General features: G+C 46.6%; 1 protein-coding gene across 4 annotated transcripts in view; it reads left to right on the forward strand.

Moving 5' to 3' along the window:
- Nucleotides 1–8,681: 8,681 nt before the first annotated feature.
- DAAM2 (dishevelled associated activator of morphogenesis 2) overlaps nt 8,682–18,770 on the forward strand; it is a 168,747-nt gene continuing 158,658 nt past the window's right edge. For 2 of the 4 annotated variants that reach the window (XM_069954830.1, XM_069954834.1), the window contains exon 1: nt 8,682–8,819. The gene's annotated coding sequence lies outside the window, so the exon portion shown is untranslated. The other 2 variants (XM_069954831.1, XM_069954833.1) reach the window with 2 other exon arrangements.

Here is an 18,770-nt window from a genome sequence, read left to right on the forward strand (position 1 = left end):
TGTTGAGGTTCTCCTACTGTTTGTAGCCATGGGGTGGTCTACCTATATAGCTGGATTTCTCCAGTTGAGGTTAATATGACCGCTGTATTTCTGGCAGGGCCCACCTTGTTACTGTTACACAATCCCCTGAGCCGGTTTATGTCACAGTCTCCTCTGTCCTTCATATCTCAGCACAAGACATAAACCATGAGTGAAACTCATCACCCGCCGGCCGGGATTGTAGATGGTAATCTCTCTGGCAAGTCTCAGTGATAGAAGAAATGCTTAGACGTCCCCCCAGCTCCCCACATTGTAATCCTATGTTTTATATGACTTAATGGAGGAGACCACCCGGGACTTCAGTGCACGTCTCTCAGGTTTCCTGGAACTTACATAGAACTTCTTTAAGGTGCCACAATCAGCGTATATAATAGAAAGCAGTGAGCACTAAGGCTGTAATACCTCTGCATGGGGCTTGCCCCGACCCCTGACCCCTCAGCCTCTTTATTTCTTGCTGCCCCCTACAGGTGGAAAAGCCTTACGTTACCAACTGTTCTGCAGTCCGGAATATCATCCTGTTTCAACCTCTAAACTTCTCAGTTGAAGAAAAATCTGGAAATCTGCAGAGATACAAGGACGTGGACTGTGTGTGTGTGTATCCAGAGGGTAGCGCCCTTCAGGGGTCCGGTAAAGCTGGGTGGCTACCCCTGTGGGATATGTAACGGAGGGTATATGGATTTGATATATCTACCTAGCTTCACCTAAAAGCTATGAAGATACAGGCCCTTCTACTGTTTGTAGAGTATAGGGTGTGTTGTCTAGGACAGGAATAAATGCAGAGGAGCTGCAATATAAGACACAGCCTGTAAACTAGTGTGGTGCTGTTTCTGGACAGGGAGAGCAGATTAATATTCCTTATTCGGGATTTCCCTGGTCTATCGGTATATACCTGTCTGTTTAGAGGTCTTCATTACCTCAGTATACTGGTCTGTGCTGGGGCAACTATTATCTGAGTATACTGGTCTGTGCTGGGGCAACTATTATCTGAGTATACTGGTCTGTGCTGGGGCAACCATTATCTGAATATACTGGTCTGTGCTGGGGCAACTATTACCTGAGTATACTGGTCTGTGCTGGGGCAAACATTACCTGAGTATACTGGTCTGTGCTGGGGCAAACATTACCTGAGTATACTGGTCTGTGCTGGGGCAACCATTATCTGAATATACTGGTCTGTGCTGGGGCAACTATTACCTGAGTATACTGGTCTGTGCTGGGGCAAACATTACCTGAGTATACTGGTCTGTGCTGGGGCAACCATTATCTGAATATACTGGTCTGTGCTGGGGCAACTATTACCTGAGTATACTGGTCTGTGCTGGGGCAACTATTATCTGGTCTGGGCAACCATTATCTGAATATACTGGTCTGTGCTGGGGCAACTATTACCTGAGTATACTGGTCTGTGCTGGGGCAACTATTATCTGAGTATACTGGTCTGTGCTGGGGCAAACATTACCTGAGTATACTGGTCTGTGCTGGGGCAACTATTACCTGAGTATACTGGTCTGTGCTGGGGCAACTATTATCTGGTCTGGGCAACCATTATCTGAATATACTGGTCTGTGCTGGGGCAACTATTATCTGAGTATACTGGTCTGTGCTGGGGCAACTATTACCTGAGTATACTGGTCTGTGCTGGGGCAAACATTACCTGAGTATACTGGTCTGTGCTGGGGCAAACATTACCTGAGTATACTGGTCTGTGCTGGGGCAACCATTATCTGAATATACTGGTCTGTGCTGGGGCAACTATTACCTGAGTATACTGGTCTGTGCTGGGGCAACTATTATCTGGTCTGGGCAACCATTATCTGAATATACTGGTCTGTGCTGGGGCAACTATTACCTGAGTATACTGGTCTGTGCTGGGGCAACTATTATCTGGTCTGGGCAACCATTATCTGAATATACAGTACTGGTCTGTGCTGGGGCAACTATTACCTGAGTATACTGGTCTGTGCTAGGCCAACCATTACCTGTGTATACCTGTCAGTACTGGGGGTCATCATTACCTGTGTATGCTGGGGCAACTATTACCTGAGTATACTGGTCTGTGCTGGGGAAACCATTACCTGTGTATACCTGTCAGTACTGGGGGTCATCATTACCTGTGCAACTATTATCTGAATATACTGGTCTGTGCTGGGGCAACTATTACCTGAGTATACTGGTCTGTGCTGGGGAAACCATTACCTGTGTATACCTGTCCGTACTGGGGGTCATCATTACCTGTCTATACTGGTTTGTACTAAGGGTCATCACTACCTGTGTATACCTGTTTGTACTGGGGTCATCACTACCTGTGTATACCTGTTTGTACTGGGGACATCACTACCTGTGTCTACTAGTCTGTACTGGGGTCATCATTACCGGTGTATACCTGTATGTACTGGGGTCATCACTACCTGTGTATACCTGTGTATACTGGGGTCATCACTACCTGTGTATACCTGTATATACTGGGGTCATCACTACCTGTGTATACCAGTGTATACTGGGGTCATCACTACCTGTGTATACCTGTATATACTGGGGTCATCACTACCTGTGTATACCTGTATATACAGGGGGTCATCACTACCTGTGTATACCTGTATATACTGGGGTCATCACTACCTGTGTATACCTCTCTGTACTGGGGTCATCACTACCTGAGTATACTGGTTTGTACTGGGGTCATCACTACCTGTGTATACCTCTCTGTACTGGGGTCATCACTACCTGAGTATACTGGTTTGTACTGGGGTCATCACTACCTGTGTATACCTGTATATACTGGGGTCATCACTACCTGTGTATACCTCTCTGTACTGGGGTCATCACTACCTGAGTATACTGGTTTGTACTGGGGTCATCACTACCTGTGTATACCTCTCTGTACTGGGGTCATCACTACCTGAGTATACTGGTTTGTACTGGGGTCATCACTACCTGAGTATACTGGTTTGTACTGGGGTCATCACTACCTGAGTATACTGGTTTGTACTAGGGTCATCACTACCTGTGTATACCTCTCTGTACTGAGGTCATCACTACCTGAGTATACTGGTTTGTACTGGGGTCATCACTACCTGAGTATACTGGTTTGTACTGGCGTCATCATTACCTGTGTATACTTCTCTGTACTGGGGTCATCATTACCTGTGTATACTTCTCTGTACTGGGGTCATCATTACCTGTGTATACTTCTCTGTACTGGGGTCATCATTACCTGTGTATACTTCTCTGTACTGAGGTTATCACTACCTGAGCATACTGGTTTGTACTGGGGTCATCATTACCTGTGTATACCTCTTTGTACAGGATTATTGTATACTATATATGAGACAACATCAAACCTATATTTATATAATTCCCTGATTTGACCTTTTTGACAACTTGATAGCAGATCTGTAAATCCTGGGAGTGAGTGATGTAAGAAAGGGGGAGTCTGACGCCGATGATGAATGTTCTCTCTCTGTATATTTGTCTTGGAATCTCCCTAGTTTTCATTGTTGACCAAATTCCTCTGCGTCTTCTGTGCATTTTATGACTTATTTGCCATTTTTATGATTATTTTGATTCTTTCGTTGACATTTACAGTAAACAGCTTGAAGATACAGATGTAGAGGGGTCAGCCTCAAGTAACCTCCCTCACCCCCGGACACAATGCCGGCCCTGTGTGTACGCCTTTAAGAAATATTTACATCGTAGTAACAATGTTGTTTAGTTCCATGTTACATTGTGCTATAGATCTTTATTGCACCCTCTGGGCCAGTTGATGATGGGGTCCTGGAAGTCATGTGGAAGTGAGAGATGCAATTATACAGGGAGCCTGGGATGTCATAGGGAGCGTTGCAGTGCTGAAACGTTGTTGTGCAGCCTGGTCATGGGGTGGGGGGCATGGCAAGAAGAGAGACCAAGGGGATAGTGAGAGAGAACACAGTGGAGTACCAGACTATGGGAAACATGTCTGCTTTCTCTGAACTAATGCAATGTTAGTGGGAGACCAGAGATGTGGGACCCCTAGCCTGCCAGGGGTCTGGAAACCAATAAGGAGCCCCCCACCATATTACCATAAATGAAGAATAAACTGCAGGGAGATGTAGATTTCCATTTAAAACCACAGACTTATCACTTAACCAGAAAAGAAGAGAAGCAATAGAACAAGAGCAAGGAATCCCCCCCCCCCTCCCCTCCGAACACTAAGTAGCCAAGGAAAGTCCCACTGGACCAACCACCAAAGACTGGGATGTCAGTGCTTTAGGGATAGGGGAGATCCCACCTTAACACTTAGGGGGAGGGTGGATTATTAATGGATAAGATGACTCATGCCGAGCAGCCAAGTCCCCCTAACTATTTTGAGCCTTCTCCCGTCTTTCTAGATGCTGCATAGTTCCAAGTTTTTTAAAAAGCCGATCTATATCCAACATGGCGCTGGCCAGAAAACTACATCTCCCATTATGCAATGCTTATGCCTGATTGGTCCATGATGTAGCAGAGCTGATATCCGGAAGATATAGCAGAGTTGAGTTGAGGTAGTGACATAGCAGAGTTAAGGTAGTGGCATAGCAGAGTTGAGGTAGTGGCATAGCAGAGTTGAGGCAGTGGTATAGCCACTCTACCACTACCTCAACTCTCGTCGCAGGTAAGCATGGGGGGTGCCACGGGTGAGCACAAGGGGGGGGCAGTGTGCCGAGGGTGAGCAGAGGGCGGGGGGTTGCAGGTCGGAGGGGGGGTACTGTGGATGAGCCACGGGGGGGCACACTTTTGGGGGCTGCAGGTAAGCTCAGAGGCGGGGGGGCACACACTCTCTCAGTATCCTCCCTCACTTCATTGGGCAGGGATAGAATCGCTAACCCAGCCTATTGAAGAGACAGAGGGCATGTGATCCCGACACGAAGGGTGGGGGTCAGGAGCAAGGAGCGGTGTCTGAGTGGACTGAGATTTGATGATTCTATGCGTTTAGTGGGGGTGAATACATCTAGATAACAGATAAACTGCGCAGAATCCATAATAAATTGATATTGGAAAGATGAAAAGCTACGGGTGGGCAATGTATTAATGCAAAAATAAATTTGGGGGGAATATTGAATAAGGAAGCTTCTTCTTGTCCGACAGGGATGCGACAGAGTCCACTGGACTATAATGAATAAGACTGCTCATGCCGAGCTGCCAAGACCCTCACTGGACCACCAGGGAGAAGGCTGAGGAGGACCCTGGATGGTCACTGCTCACAGGAAGTGGGAACCTCACACTTCAAGGTCTGAGCAGCCGTAACAATGTATCAGCGCAGAATCCCCCATTAATATTTCACATTCTGGTATCTCCATGAAAGATTTATTCACTGTTTGCACTTTCCTTGTCGAGCCCAAAGCAGCGAATTAGAGGCGTCCCTGCGGATGTGAAGGAAACCACGTAACCAAGTGTCTGAGTCATCCCATCATCCTCACTCCTTCACTCAGTGTACTAGGCACTCCTGCCTGCTGCCTGGTTATGATAGAAGTTGTACTGGGCATAATTATAGAACTCACCATTAGCTCATAATAGAAATACATAGAGGGGATTTCCGTACAATGATGATACAATGAGAAGTGGTACTGGGTAGTAAGAGAGGATAGACCCCCAGCCCACACAGCCCACTGGCTTTACACTGCCATCTAACCAACAGTGGACACAGTGGGGCAAAGAGGCTGGCGCTATGCCACCGGGACTGCCTGACTACATAGGACCACCAGGGACAAGGAAATATACTCCAGGATGAGAAGTTCCTCAGGGATGACGACTAGATTACCAGGGAAAATACTATGACCACCAGGAGCCTCCAAATAGTGTCCATAAATACAGAATAAGAGAAGTGGTACTGTGCACTGTCCATATATACAGAATAAGAGCAGATACTGAGGATTTCACCCAGCATACAGGACAGGAGAAGTGGTACTCTGCAGTGTTTATATATACAGAATAAGAGCAGATACTGAGGATTACACCCAGCATACAGGACAGGAGGAGTGGTACTGTGCAGTGTCCATATATACAGAATAAGAGCAGATACTGAGGGTTATACCCAGCATACAGGACAGGAGAAGTGGTACTGTGCAGTGTATATATATACAGAATAAGAGCAGATACTGAGGATTACACCCAGCATACAGGACAGGAGAAGTGGTACTGTGAAGTGTCCATACATACAGAATAAGAGAAGTGGTACTGTGCACTGTCCATGCATACAGAATAAGAGCAGATACTGAGGATTACACCCAGCATACAGGACAGGAGAAGTGGTACTGTGCAGTGTCCATATATATAGAATAAGAGCAGATACTGAGGATTACACCCAGTATACAGGACAGGAGACGTGGTACTGTGCAGTGGCCATATATATAGAATAAGAGCAGATACTGAGGATTACACCCAGCATACAGGACAGGAGAAGTGGTACTGTGCAGTGTATATATACAGAATAAGATAAATAGTACTGTGCAGTGGTCATATATACAGGATAAGAGAAGTAGTACTGTGCAGTGGTCATATATACAGAATAAGAGAAATAGTACTGTGCAGTGGCCATATATACAGGATAAGAGAAATAGTACTGTGCAGTGGTCATATATACAGAATAAGAGAAATAGTACTGTGCAGTGGCCATATATACAGAATAAGAGAAATAGTACTGTGCAGTGGTCATATATACAGGATAAGAGAAATAGTACTGTGCAGTGGTCATATATACAGAATAAGAGAAATAGTACTGTGCAGTGGCCATATATACAGAATAAGAGAAATAGTACTGTGCAGTGGTCATATATACAGGATAAGAGAAATAGTACTGTGCAGTGGTCATATATACAGAATAAGAGAAATAGTACTGTGCAGTGGTCATATATACAGAATAAGAGAAATAGTACTGTGCAGTGGCCATATATACAGAATAAGAGAAATAGTACTGTGCAGTGGTCATATATACAGAATAAGAGAAATAGTACTGTGCAGTGGTCATATATACAGAATAAGAGAAATAGTACTGTGCAGTGGTCATATATACAGAATAAGAGAAATAGTACTGTGCAGTGGCCATATATACAGAATACAAGAAGTAGTACTGTGCAGAGGCCATATATACAGAATAAGAGAAGTAGTACTGTGTCCTTATATACAGAATAGGAGAAGTATTACTGTGCAGTGGCCATATATACAATATAGTAAGTCTTTCTGCCTGTTTACCTGTTACCTTTTGCCGCCGGGTTGTTCGCTGGATCCAGTATCATCGGTGCCACATGTGAACAGTGACTTCTAATATGAGAAAGGTCGGAGCTATAAATGGCGCTACACACAGATGCCTCCTGGATTAAAAGCTAGTCATAAACCCTTTGCTATAGCTATGCTGCCATCTTGAAGCAGGTCGGGTTTAGATGGGCGTCCTCCTATCAGTCCCTGATTTCTCACTTTGGCGGGGAGATATCCAGGACTAGTAAAAACACAGCTACTTTCTTACATAAACAGCACCACCCCTGACCTCAGGTTGTGTGTGGTATTACAGATCAGCTTCAGTCACTTCAATGGAAATGAGCTGCAAACCCCCCCACACCCAAACTAAGGACAAGAAGGGCCTGTTTTAGGCAATGCTCACACACAGTATTTTGGTCAGTGTTTTGCAACCAAAACCAGGAGTGGATTGAAAACACAGAAAGGCTATGTTCACACGCTGTTACTTTAAAACAATGGCCGTTATTTACCATTAAATGACGGCCATCCACTCAATTTTCACAGTGTGTGAACATAGGGGAAGATTTATCAAACTGGTGTAAAGTGAAACTGGCTCAGTTTCCCTCTAGCAACCAATCAGATTCCACCTTTCATTTTCCAAAGAGTCTGTGAGGAATGAAAGGTGGAATCTGATTGGTTGCTAGGGGCAACTGAGCCAGTGTCACTTTACACCATGTTTGATAAATCTCCCCCTATGGTCACACACTGTGAAAATTGAGTGGATGGCCGTCATTTAATGACATTTTAGGCAGCCCACCTTTCCAGAGACCCTGAATGACATATATATCTCCTACTGCTTTGCCTGTGTATAACAGCTGGAGACCCTAAAGTTGCCGGCTAGCTGGGAGATGTAGTTCCACACCTGCTGGAAAGACCCATATAGCAGATAGGAGAGCAACCTGCAACTCTCCAGCTGTTACACAACTACAACTCCCAGCATGGCCAGCAATAAGTTGGATTTTTTTTTTTATTGCGTTTACTGTTATCCAGATAGATTGCGGCAGGATGGAGATGACTGAAATAAGAGCTGGAGTGCCCCTTGTGCTCAGGGCATGCTGGGAGTTGTAGTTTTGTCCCTGTCATCCATGGCTGGTACCTGCTCTCACCCTTCATCTCCTTCCTCCTCCATAGCATGGTCCTTATCACTTCTAGAATGGCTTTTATCCAGTATGATATATTACATGTAATGGTTTGTATATTACATGTCTTTATAGATGACTTTTCTTTCTTTATTATAGGAGTACAGTGCCCCCCAGGCTGCAGCCATGCTGTGTGATGCCCCCTCCCCAGCAGCATTGCCCCCTCCTGAGCTGCCAGCAGGGCCTGCGCCTTTAAGGCTGGCTGCACAGTAGCTGCAGAGTGGCCCAGCCTCCTGCCTGAGCTCTGGAATGGCAAGCAGTTCCTGATGTGATCGTCTGCAGTAACATCCACACACCCTGGGCTCTGCACAGACTCAGCAACCCTGCTCTGCTGTGCCCTGGAATGGACCCCCTGGCACTGGCCTGAGATCACACACACTGGCACTCACACTGGTAAGGCCTCTGCTCCCCCACTGCCATTGTTTGCTTCTCCTCTTCTCCCAAAATCTCAACAGCTGCAAAAACAAGTGGAGGAGATAAGGAGAGAGAGGAGCTGCTGCTGCTGCCCTGGGCATTAACCCTCCCCCTGCCAGGCAGGCATCACCAGCCCAGGGGCACCTGACAATACACAGCACTCACACTGGAGATTCTGCATCTACTGGGAATGGAAGGCTGTGGATGTAGCAGAGCTGGAATTGTCATTTAACTGTCTGTAAGTACTGCTCATGTATTAGATGTCACCTGCAGTCCTATGTAACAGCACAGGTAATAGTGATAATTCTGAGTACAGATAATGTAGTAGACGTGACCTGCAGTCCTATGTAACACCATTGATAACAGTCTTAACTGCCTGAGTACAGATATTGTAGTAGTCCTATGTAACACCACAGATAGCTCAGTGATAACCTTCTGAATACATACTGTATATTGTAGTAGATGTCACATTTCATCTGCAGTCCTATGTAACACCACAAATAACACAGTGATAACTCTCTGAGTACAGATAATGTAGTAGAGGTGAGCTGCAGTCCTATGTAACATGACAGATAACACAGTGATAACTCTCTGAGTACTGTTAATGTAGTAGATGTCACCTACAGTCCTATGTAACACCACAGGTAACACAATGATAACTCTAAGCAGTCATAATGTTGTGATGTGACCTGCAGTCCTATGTAACACCACAGAAAACTGTGACAGCTGTAAATTATGCATTATATGTTGTCTGCCATTCTTTTTTTGACATTATAGATGATTGGTTCAAATAATTCCCTGTTACCTGCAGCCCCATGTAATAACCCATGGAGTGACAGGCTCAGCTCTGCTACATCTGTAGCTGTTCTGTCACAGACACTGGGGTGTGTGGGTGTTGGTGTCAGGTCTCTGTGCTGAGGTTGGTTACAGTGTTGTGTATCTATGACTGGTCATCTGCCATGGTTGTCAGCGCGGGGTCCTGGTTGTCACCTCTTGCTGTGACTGGGGGTCAGGGAGTAGTGTAGACGAGTGCTATTTGCTTATCCTTCCTGTGTTGTTCATATCACTTATACATTGTCTGCACTAAAACCTTACAATTGCAAGCTCTTGGACCAAGCGCTTAGTCAGTGACTGATCAGTAGTGTCTTAGTAGTGTGTCAGTAATAGGTAAGTGACTAATCTACTTGTTACCCACAATGTTGTAGTAATAGGAAGTTAACCCCTTCATTTCTGGTACTCTGACTACTCTTTTCTGTGGATTACAATGATGGCCTATTTATATGGCTCCTTCAGATATAGATGCAGCAGAGTGGAGTTTGCACCTGTGTAACAGGTGCACATGGATCTGTAGCACACTTAAAGGGGTACTCTAGCAAAAGAAAAAAAAATCCAAATCAACTAGTGCCAGAGATTTGTAATTTACTTCTATTAAAAAATCTCAAGTCTTCCAATACTTATCAGCTGCTGTATGCCCTGCGGGAAGGTGTGTATTCTTTCCAGTGTGGACAGCAGGAGAGGTTTTCTATGGGGTTTTGCTACTGCTTTGGACAGTTCCTGACATGGACAGAGGTGGCAGCAGAGAGCACTGTGTCAGACTGGAAGGAATACACCACTTCCTGCAGGACATACAACAGCTGATAAGTACTGGAAGACTTTAGTTTTTTTTAATAGAAGTAAATTACAAAATTAAATAAATTTACGCCATGCAAGGTGAGTGCTGTGGATCGTTCTCATGAACGATGTATGAAATTGCTGTATCTGTCCTGCCTGGAAGTAATGCACTAGACAGGCTGTGCTCTGCTGTGTCTAACAATCTCAGCTCTGCTACATCTGTTCTGTGTTTTTTCTGCCTTTACCTTTGGCGAGGGGTTAGGGCCGACGTGCGCTTCCTCGCTGTCTCTACATGTTTTATATGGTAAATCTGAGTGTTTTGGAAATCTGAAAGGGGGCGCAGGTGTTTGTGGTTTTGGCGCAGCATAGAGGAATATGTGTAATGTGCAACAGTCTGGAGATCTGCAGCAGAGCTGGAGAATAGGTGGAAGATAACAGGTGACCCTGGAGTCGGGAAGATGCAGAAGGCGGCCAGGAGGTATCGGTAATGGGGGGGCTCGTAGTCGCTGCGTCCTGATTGGGAATTGTCAATCTTCAGAAAAAAAAAAGGAAAAAATATTTTTGGAAATGCAAATTGAGGATTTCAAGGAGGCTGCAGTACCACATGCTGCTGCTAGAGGGCGATGCTGTCACATGCTGGATGCTGCAGGTCTGGAGAAGAAAGGTCTCTCTGTGCTGGGGCTTCTGTTCAGTGTGACAGCAGAAAAGTCCCATGTGAGGTCAGACACCAAACAAATGACAAGTAAGAGGAGTCCGCACCGGCTCCGGACTAATGGCAATTTGCTTAATCCGTAACGTTTGCCTTCTGTTTCCTTCTCATGTCAGATGCAATCAAATATTCTGTGATCCTGATCTAATCCTAATGTCAAAGTGCAGGAGAAAGAGTCCAGGATCTGAAATATTCACTGTAACAGATCCCCAGCTCTACAACTGCAGGGTAAGAAAATGAGGATGTAGAGGAGGGCAGTGAGTGTGGATGTAGTGGAGGGCAGTGAGTGTGGATGTAGAGGAGGGCAGTGAGTGTGGATGTAGAGGAGGGCAGTGAGTGTGGATGTAGAGGAGGGCAGTGAGTGTGGATGTAGAGGAGGGCAGTGAGTGTGGATGTAGTGGAGGGCAGTGAGTGTGGATGTAGAGGAGGGCAGTGAGTGTGGATGTAGTGGAGGGCAGTGAGTGTGGATGTAGTGGAGGGCAGTGAGTGTGGATGTAGAGGACGGCAGTGAGTGTGGATGTAGTGGAGGGCAGTGAGTGTGGATGTAGAGGAGGGCAGTGAGTGTGGATGTAGAGGAGGGCAGTGAGTGTGGATGTAGAGGACGGCAGTGAGTGTGGATGTAGTGGAGGGCAGTGAGTGTGGATGTAGTGGAGGGCAGTGAGTGTGGATGTAGAGGACGGCAGTGAGTGTGGATGTAGTGGAGGGCAGTGAGTGTGGATGTAGAGGAGGGCAGTGAGTGTGGATGTAGAGGAGGGCAGTGAGTGTAGATGTAGAGGAGGGCAGTGAGTGTAGATGTAGAGGAGGGCAGTGAGTGTGGATGTAGTGGAGGGCAGTGAGTGTGGATGTAGTGGAGGGCAGTGAGTGTGGATGTAGAGGAGGGCAGTGAGTGTGGATGTAGAGGAGGGCAGTGAGTGTGGATGTAGAGGAGGGCAGTGAGTGTAGATGTAGAGGAGGGCAGTGAGTGTGGATGTAGAGGAGGGCAGTGAGTGTGGATGTAGTGGAGGGCAGTGAGTGTGGATGTAGAGGACGGCAGTGAGTGTGGATGTAGTGGAGGGCAGTGAGTGTGGATGTAGAGGAGGGCAGTGAGTGTGGATGTAGAGGAGGGCAGTGAGTGTAGATGTAGAGGAGGGCAGTGAGTGTAGATGTAGAGGAGGGCAGTGAGTGTGGATGTAGTGGAGGGCAGTGAGTGTGGATGTAGTGGAGGGCAGTGAGTGTGGATGTAGTGGAGGGCAGTGAGTGTGGATGTAGAGGACGGCAGTGAGTGTGGATGTAGTGGAGGGCAGTGAGTGTGGATGTAGAGGAGGGCAGTGAGTGTGGATGTAGAGGAGGGCAGTGAGTGTAGATGTAGAGGAGGGCAGTGAGTGTAGATGTAGAGGAGGGCAGTGAGTGTGGATGTAGTGGAGGGCAGTGAGTGTGGATGTAGTGGAGGGCAGTGAGTGTGGATGTAGAGGAGGGCAGTGAGTGTGGATGTAGAGGAGGGCAGTGAGTGTGGATGTAGAGGAGGGCAGTGAGTGTAGATGTAGAGGAGGGCAGTGAGTGTGGATGTAGAGGAGGGCAGTGAGTGTGGATGTAGTGGAGGGCAGTGAGTGTGGATGTAGAGGAGGGCAGTGAGTGTGGATGTAGAGGAGGGCAGTGAGTGTGGATGTAGAGGAGGGCAGTGAGTGTGGATGTAGAGGAGGGCAGTGAGTGTGGATGTAGTGGAGGGCAGTGAGTGTGGATGTAGTGGAGGGCAGTGAGTGTGGATGTAGAGGACGGCAGTGAGTGTGGATGTAGTGGAGGGCAGTGAGTGTGGATGTAGAGGAGGGCAGTGAGTGTGGATGTAGAGGAGGGCAGTGAGTGTAGATGTAGAGGAGGGCAGTGAGTGTAGATGTAGAGGAGGGCAGTGAGTGTGGATGTAGTGGAGGGCAGTGAGTGTGGATGTAGAGGAGGGCAGTGAGTGTGGATGTAGAGGAGGGCAGTGAGTGTGGATGTAGAGGAGGGCAGTGAGTGTAGATGTAGAGGAGGGCAGTGAGTGTGGATGTAGAGGAGGGCAGTGAGTGTAGATGTAGAGGAGGGCAGTGAGTGTAGATGTAGAGGAGGGCAGTGAGTGTGGATGTAGTGGAGGGCAGTGAGTGTGGATGTAGAGGACGGCAGTGAGTGTGGATGTAGTGGAGGGCAGTGAGTGTGGATGTAGAGGACGGCAGTGAGTGTGGATGTAGTGGAGGGCAGTGAGTGTGGATGTAGAGGAGGGCAGTGAGTGTAGATGTAGAGGAGGGCAGTGAGTGTAGATGTAGAGGAGGGCAGTGAGTGTGGATGTAGAGGAGGGCAGTGAGTGTAGATGTAGAGGAGGGCAGTGAGTGTGGATGTAGAGGAGGGCAGTGAGTGTAGATGTAGAGGAGGGCAGTGAGTGTGGATGTAGAGGAGGGCAGTGAGTGTAGATGTAGAGGAGGGCAGTGAGTGTAGATGTAGAGGAGGGCAGTGAGTGTGGATGTAGAGGAGGGCAGTGAGTGTGGATGTAGAGGAGGGCAGTGAGTGTGGATGTAGAGGAGGGCAGTGAGTGTAGATGTAGAGGAGGGCAGTGAGTGTAGATGTAGAGGAGGGCAGTGAGTGTGGATGTAGAGGACGGCAGTGAGTGTGGATGTAGTGGAGGGCAGTGAGTGTGGATGTAGAGGAGGGCAGTGAGTGTGGATGTAGAGGAGGGCAGTGAGTGTAGATGTAGAGGAGGGCAGTGAGTGTGGATGTAGAGGACGGCAGTGAGTGTGGATGTGGAGGAGGGCAGTGAGTGTGGATGTACACCTCATCGGTATTGTATATGTATGGTAAACATAAGGTGGCGGTAGTTCTGACGCTTGCTCACTTGAGGGCAGTAAATCTTATCCTTGATGTCTTCTTTACACCATTTCATCTCGGTATACACTGAGCTTTATACAATGCTTCGTTCACCAGGAAATCAAGCCTAGAGATTGTTTTCTATATCAGAAATACTACAGAGATGTAGAAGCTTCATGGACATGTCTGATGAGGCCTGGACTGTGGCTGGTTCCCCATGTCACAGTTCTGCATGAATGGCGTCCATCACCCGGGGGCCTGTCCTGATCATTAGCGACACTTGTAATTAGGACATTGGGCATAGTGTAGTGATAGGGTCTGTGAGGACGGGTGGCGATAGGGGTGAGGGGTATTCCTGCTGGCATCAAGCCTTCCATGAATCATACTGCACAGGGGCACTGAGTGGCACTGTACCAGGGAGCGGTGCCTGTCCCGGATCACATGACCTCCTTATATTGCAGAGCTCTGTATGATTCTGTAAACACTAATAATTAAACTGAACATTAATAGTGTCACAATATTCTATTACTTACCAAAAATATTTATCTGTATCAGGTCAGTATATGGATCTGTATGTAAGTGAATATTGTTCAGGCTCTTTATATACTGAAGTAGCAGAACAGCGGAGAATGTACACAGATTCTATCCATTACCACGACATCCCCTGCTAACCCTGTATATAGACCTCTCCGATTACTTTCCCGTAATGATATATACGGGAATAATTTGTTATGTAGATTATTACATTCTGTACATTCCCCATAAAGTGACTTCACCTGAGCTCCTGACAGCGGATCAAACCAGGCATTTACTAGGGTCGACCTCTATGCTGTAAAACATGCGGTAGCTGTGTGTCTGTCTGCATCGTCATCGTCCAGACATGATCATGTGACTACAAACTACTGGAAAAGACAGTAATTTGTCTGCTACATAAGGAATAGAGGTACTATAATACTACCTTCATCCCTATCTACAAGAATATTACTATAATACTGCTCCTATATACAAGAATATAACTACTATAATACTGCTTCTATATACAGGAATATAACTACTATAATACTGCCCCTATATACAGGAATATAACTACTATAATACTGCTCCTATATACAGGAATATAACTACTATAATACTGCTCCTATATACAAGAATATAACTACTATAATACTGCTCCTATATACAGGAATATAACTACTATAATACTACCTCCTATATACAGGAATATAACTACTATAATACTGCTCCTATATACAGGAATATAACTACTATAATACTGCCCCTATATACAGGAATATAACTACTATAATACTACCTCCTATATACAGGAATATAACTACTATAATATTGCTCCTATGTACAAGAATATTACTACTATAATACTGCTCCTATATACAAGAATATAACTACTATAATACTGCTCCTATATACAAGAATATAACTACTATAATACTGCTCCTACATACAAGAATATAACTACTATAATACTGGTCCTATATACAGGAATATAACTACTATAATACTGCTCCTATATACAGGGATATAACTACTATAATACTGCTCCTATATACAAGAATATAACTACTATAATACTGCTCCCTATATACAAGAATATAACTACTATAATGCGGTTCAGGGAAGAAACAGAGTGCTGCACCTCACACCTATGGCTGATACTAGTGCCGCTAGGCTAAATAAAAAACACATCAGAATTTTGTGTATGAATTGATCAAGCCATACTGCCCCATGTACCTCGTGCAGGTATCTGATACACATGGGTCCCTACACTAAGTCCACACCGTGCCAGTCAGTGGCCACCAACCCCGCAGGCGTGCACAGTCAGGGAACGGGGGCCATGGGACGGCCCTGCGACCCCCATGCCACAGGACCAGACCCAAAAACACCACACCAGAACCGCCGGCGGAGAAGGTCGCCCCCAAGCAGCACAAGTCTGGATAAGGAATTACACTCACCATAGCTGCAGCAAACAGAATGGGAAAAAACAAGGAGGGATTAAAACCATGTGCACTCAGGTGTCTCCTGCTAATTGCGGTCATGTGGGTCTCACCAGGAGGAGTGCAAAACACGGAGAAAAGAGAGAAACAAAATGCGGTTCAGGGAAGAAACAGAGTGCTGCACCTCACACCTATGGCTGATACTAGTGCCGCTAGGCTAAATAAAAAACACATTAGAATTTTGTGTATGAATTGATCAAGCCATACTGCCCCATGTACCTCGTGCCGGTATCTGATTGTGCACGCCTGCGGGGTTGGTGGCCACTGACTGGCACGGTATGGACTTAGTGTAGGGACCCATGTGTATCAGATACCTGCACGATGGTACATGGGGCAGTATGGCTTGATCAATTCATACACAAAATTCTGATGTGTTTTTTATTTAGCCTAGCGGCACTAGTATCGGCCATAGGTGTGAGGTGCAGCGCAATTTTTCTTCCCTGAACCGCATTTTGTTTCTCTCTTTTCTCCGTGTTTTGCACTCCTCCTGGTGAGACCCACATGACCGCAATTAGCAGGAGACACCTGAGTGCACATGGTTTTAATCCCTCCTGTCTTTTCCCATTCTGTCTGCAGCAGCTATGGTGAGCGCAATACCTCATCCAGACTTGTGCTGTTTGGGGGCGACCTTCTCCGCCGGCGGTGCTGGCCGGGTTCTGGTGTGGGGTTTTTGGGTCTGGTCCTGTGGCATGGGGGTCGCAGGGTCGTCCCATGGCCCCCGTTCCCTGGCTGTGCACGCCTGCGGGGTTGGTGGCCACTGACTGGCACGGTGTGGACTTAGTGTAGGGACCCATGTGTATCAGATACCTGCACGATGGTACATGGGGCAGTATGGCTTGATCAATTCATACACAAAATTCTGATGTGTTTTTTATTTAGCCTAGGGGCACTAGTATCAGCCATAGGTGTGAGGTGCAGCGCAATTTTTCTTCCCTGAACCATAACTACTATAATACTGCCCCTATATACAAGAATATAACTACTATAATACTGCCCCTATATACAGGAATATAACTACTATAATACTGCTCCCTATATACAAGAATATAACTACTATAATACTGCTTCTATGTACAAGAATATAACTACTATAATACTGCTCCCTATATACAAGAATATAACTATTATAATACTGCTCCTAAATACAAGACTAGACCTAATTTATTACTGCTGCTATGTTCCCCTTCTCTCTGCACTGTTACAAACCCCCCGTGTTATTGCTGCATCAGCCTCTGATATTTTGGGTTGCGGCACAGAGGTTGCCCAGATTTGCTGCCTCATTTTCCCGCTGCTTCATAAGAGTCACAGTCTCAGGGTCCACTCAGACCACAGAGCAGGAGGACTATATATAGAAGGAGGATGTTTTCTTTCTGTCAGGCGCAGGGTCTGCTGAGGACGGATCATGTGTCACAATCTGCTGATTCCACCAGTTACCCCAATCCCCTTGAGATTATATCTGCCTGGATCTAGAGGTCGCCCACCTCGCTCTTCCATAGGACGATGTTGTAGCGTGAGATTCTACCGCATTCATTCTGTTAATAAACTTGACACTAAGCAGTCTCACGCTTCCTTACAAGACCAGGCTCTGAAATGCGTCGGATACACCATGTTTCTCCACAATGTGTGTTTACATGTGGATTTGTTGCGTGACTTGCTCCGGCATAAAGTGCCCATAAATAACAAAGAGAATCTGATATGCTGTACCCAGCTGTTTCCATTGAAAAAAGATCTGAGATTCAACATATTGTCCATAATGCCACCACCATATGGGGCAGTATTATAGTAGTTATATTCCTGTATACAGGAGCAGTATTATGGTAGTTATGGTTCAGGGAAGAAACAGAGTGCTGCACCTCACACCTATGGCTGATACTAGTGCCCCTAGGCTAAATAAAAAACACATCAAAATTTAGTGTATGAATTGATCAAGCCATACTGCCCCATGTACCTCGTGCCGGTATCTGATACACATGGGTCCCTACACTAAGTCCATACCGTGCCAGTCAGTGGCCACCAACCCCGCAGGCGTGCACAGTCAGGGAAGGGAGGCCATGGGACGACCCTGCGACCCCCATGCCACAGGACCAGACCAAAAAACACCACACCTGAACCCGGCCAGCACCGCCGGCGGAGAAGGTCGCCCCCAAACAGCACAAGTCTGGATGAGGGGCCCCCCTTCCCTGCTTATGCATGCCTGCTGGGGTGATGGTCGCTGACTGGCACAGTGTGGACTTAGTGTAGGGACCCATGTGTATCAGATACCTGCACGCGGTACATGGGGCAGTATGGCTTGATCAATTCATACACAAAATTCTGATGTTTTTTATGCAGCCGAGAGGTACTAGTATCAGCCATAGGTGTGAGGTGCAGCGCTCTTTTTCTTCCCTGAACCGTATTTTGTTTTTCTATTTTCTCAGTGTTTTTGCACTCCTCCTGGAAGACCCACATGTCCGCAATCAGCAGGAGACACCTGAGTGCATGTGCTTTTATACCTCCTGTTTGTCCCATTCTATCTGCAGTAGCAATGGTGAGCACAATACCTTATCCAGACTTGTGCTGTTTGGGGGCAGCTTCCTCCGCCGGCGGTGCTGGCTGGGAGTTTTTTTGGGGGGGCATTTTGGGTCTGGTCCTGTGGAATGGGGGTTGCAGGGCCGTTCCATGGTCCCCCTTCCCTGCTCATGCACACCTGCGGGGGTGGTGGTCACTGACCAGCACAGTGTGGACCCATGTGTATCAGATACCTGCACGCGGTACATGGGGCAGTGTGGCTTGATCAATTCATACACAAAA

The sequence above is a fragment of the Dendropsophus ebraccatus genome, chromosome 15, assembly GCF_027789765.1.
Source record: "Dendropsophus ebraccatus isolate aDenEbr1 chromosome 15, aDenEbr1.pat, whole genome shotgun sequence".
NCBI lineage: Eukaryota > Metazoa > Chordata > Amphibia > Anura > Hylidae > Dendropsophus > Dendropsophus ebraccatus.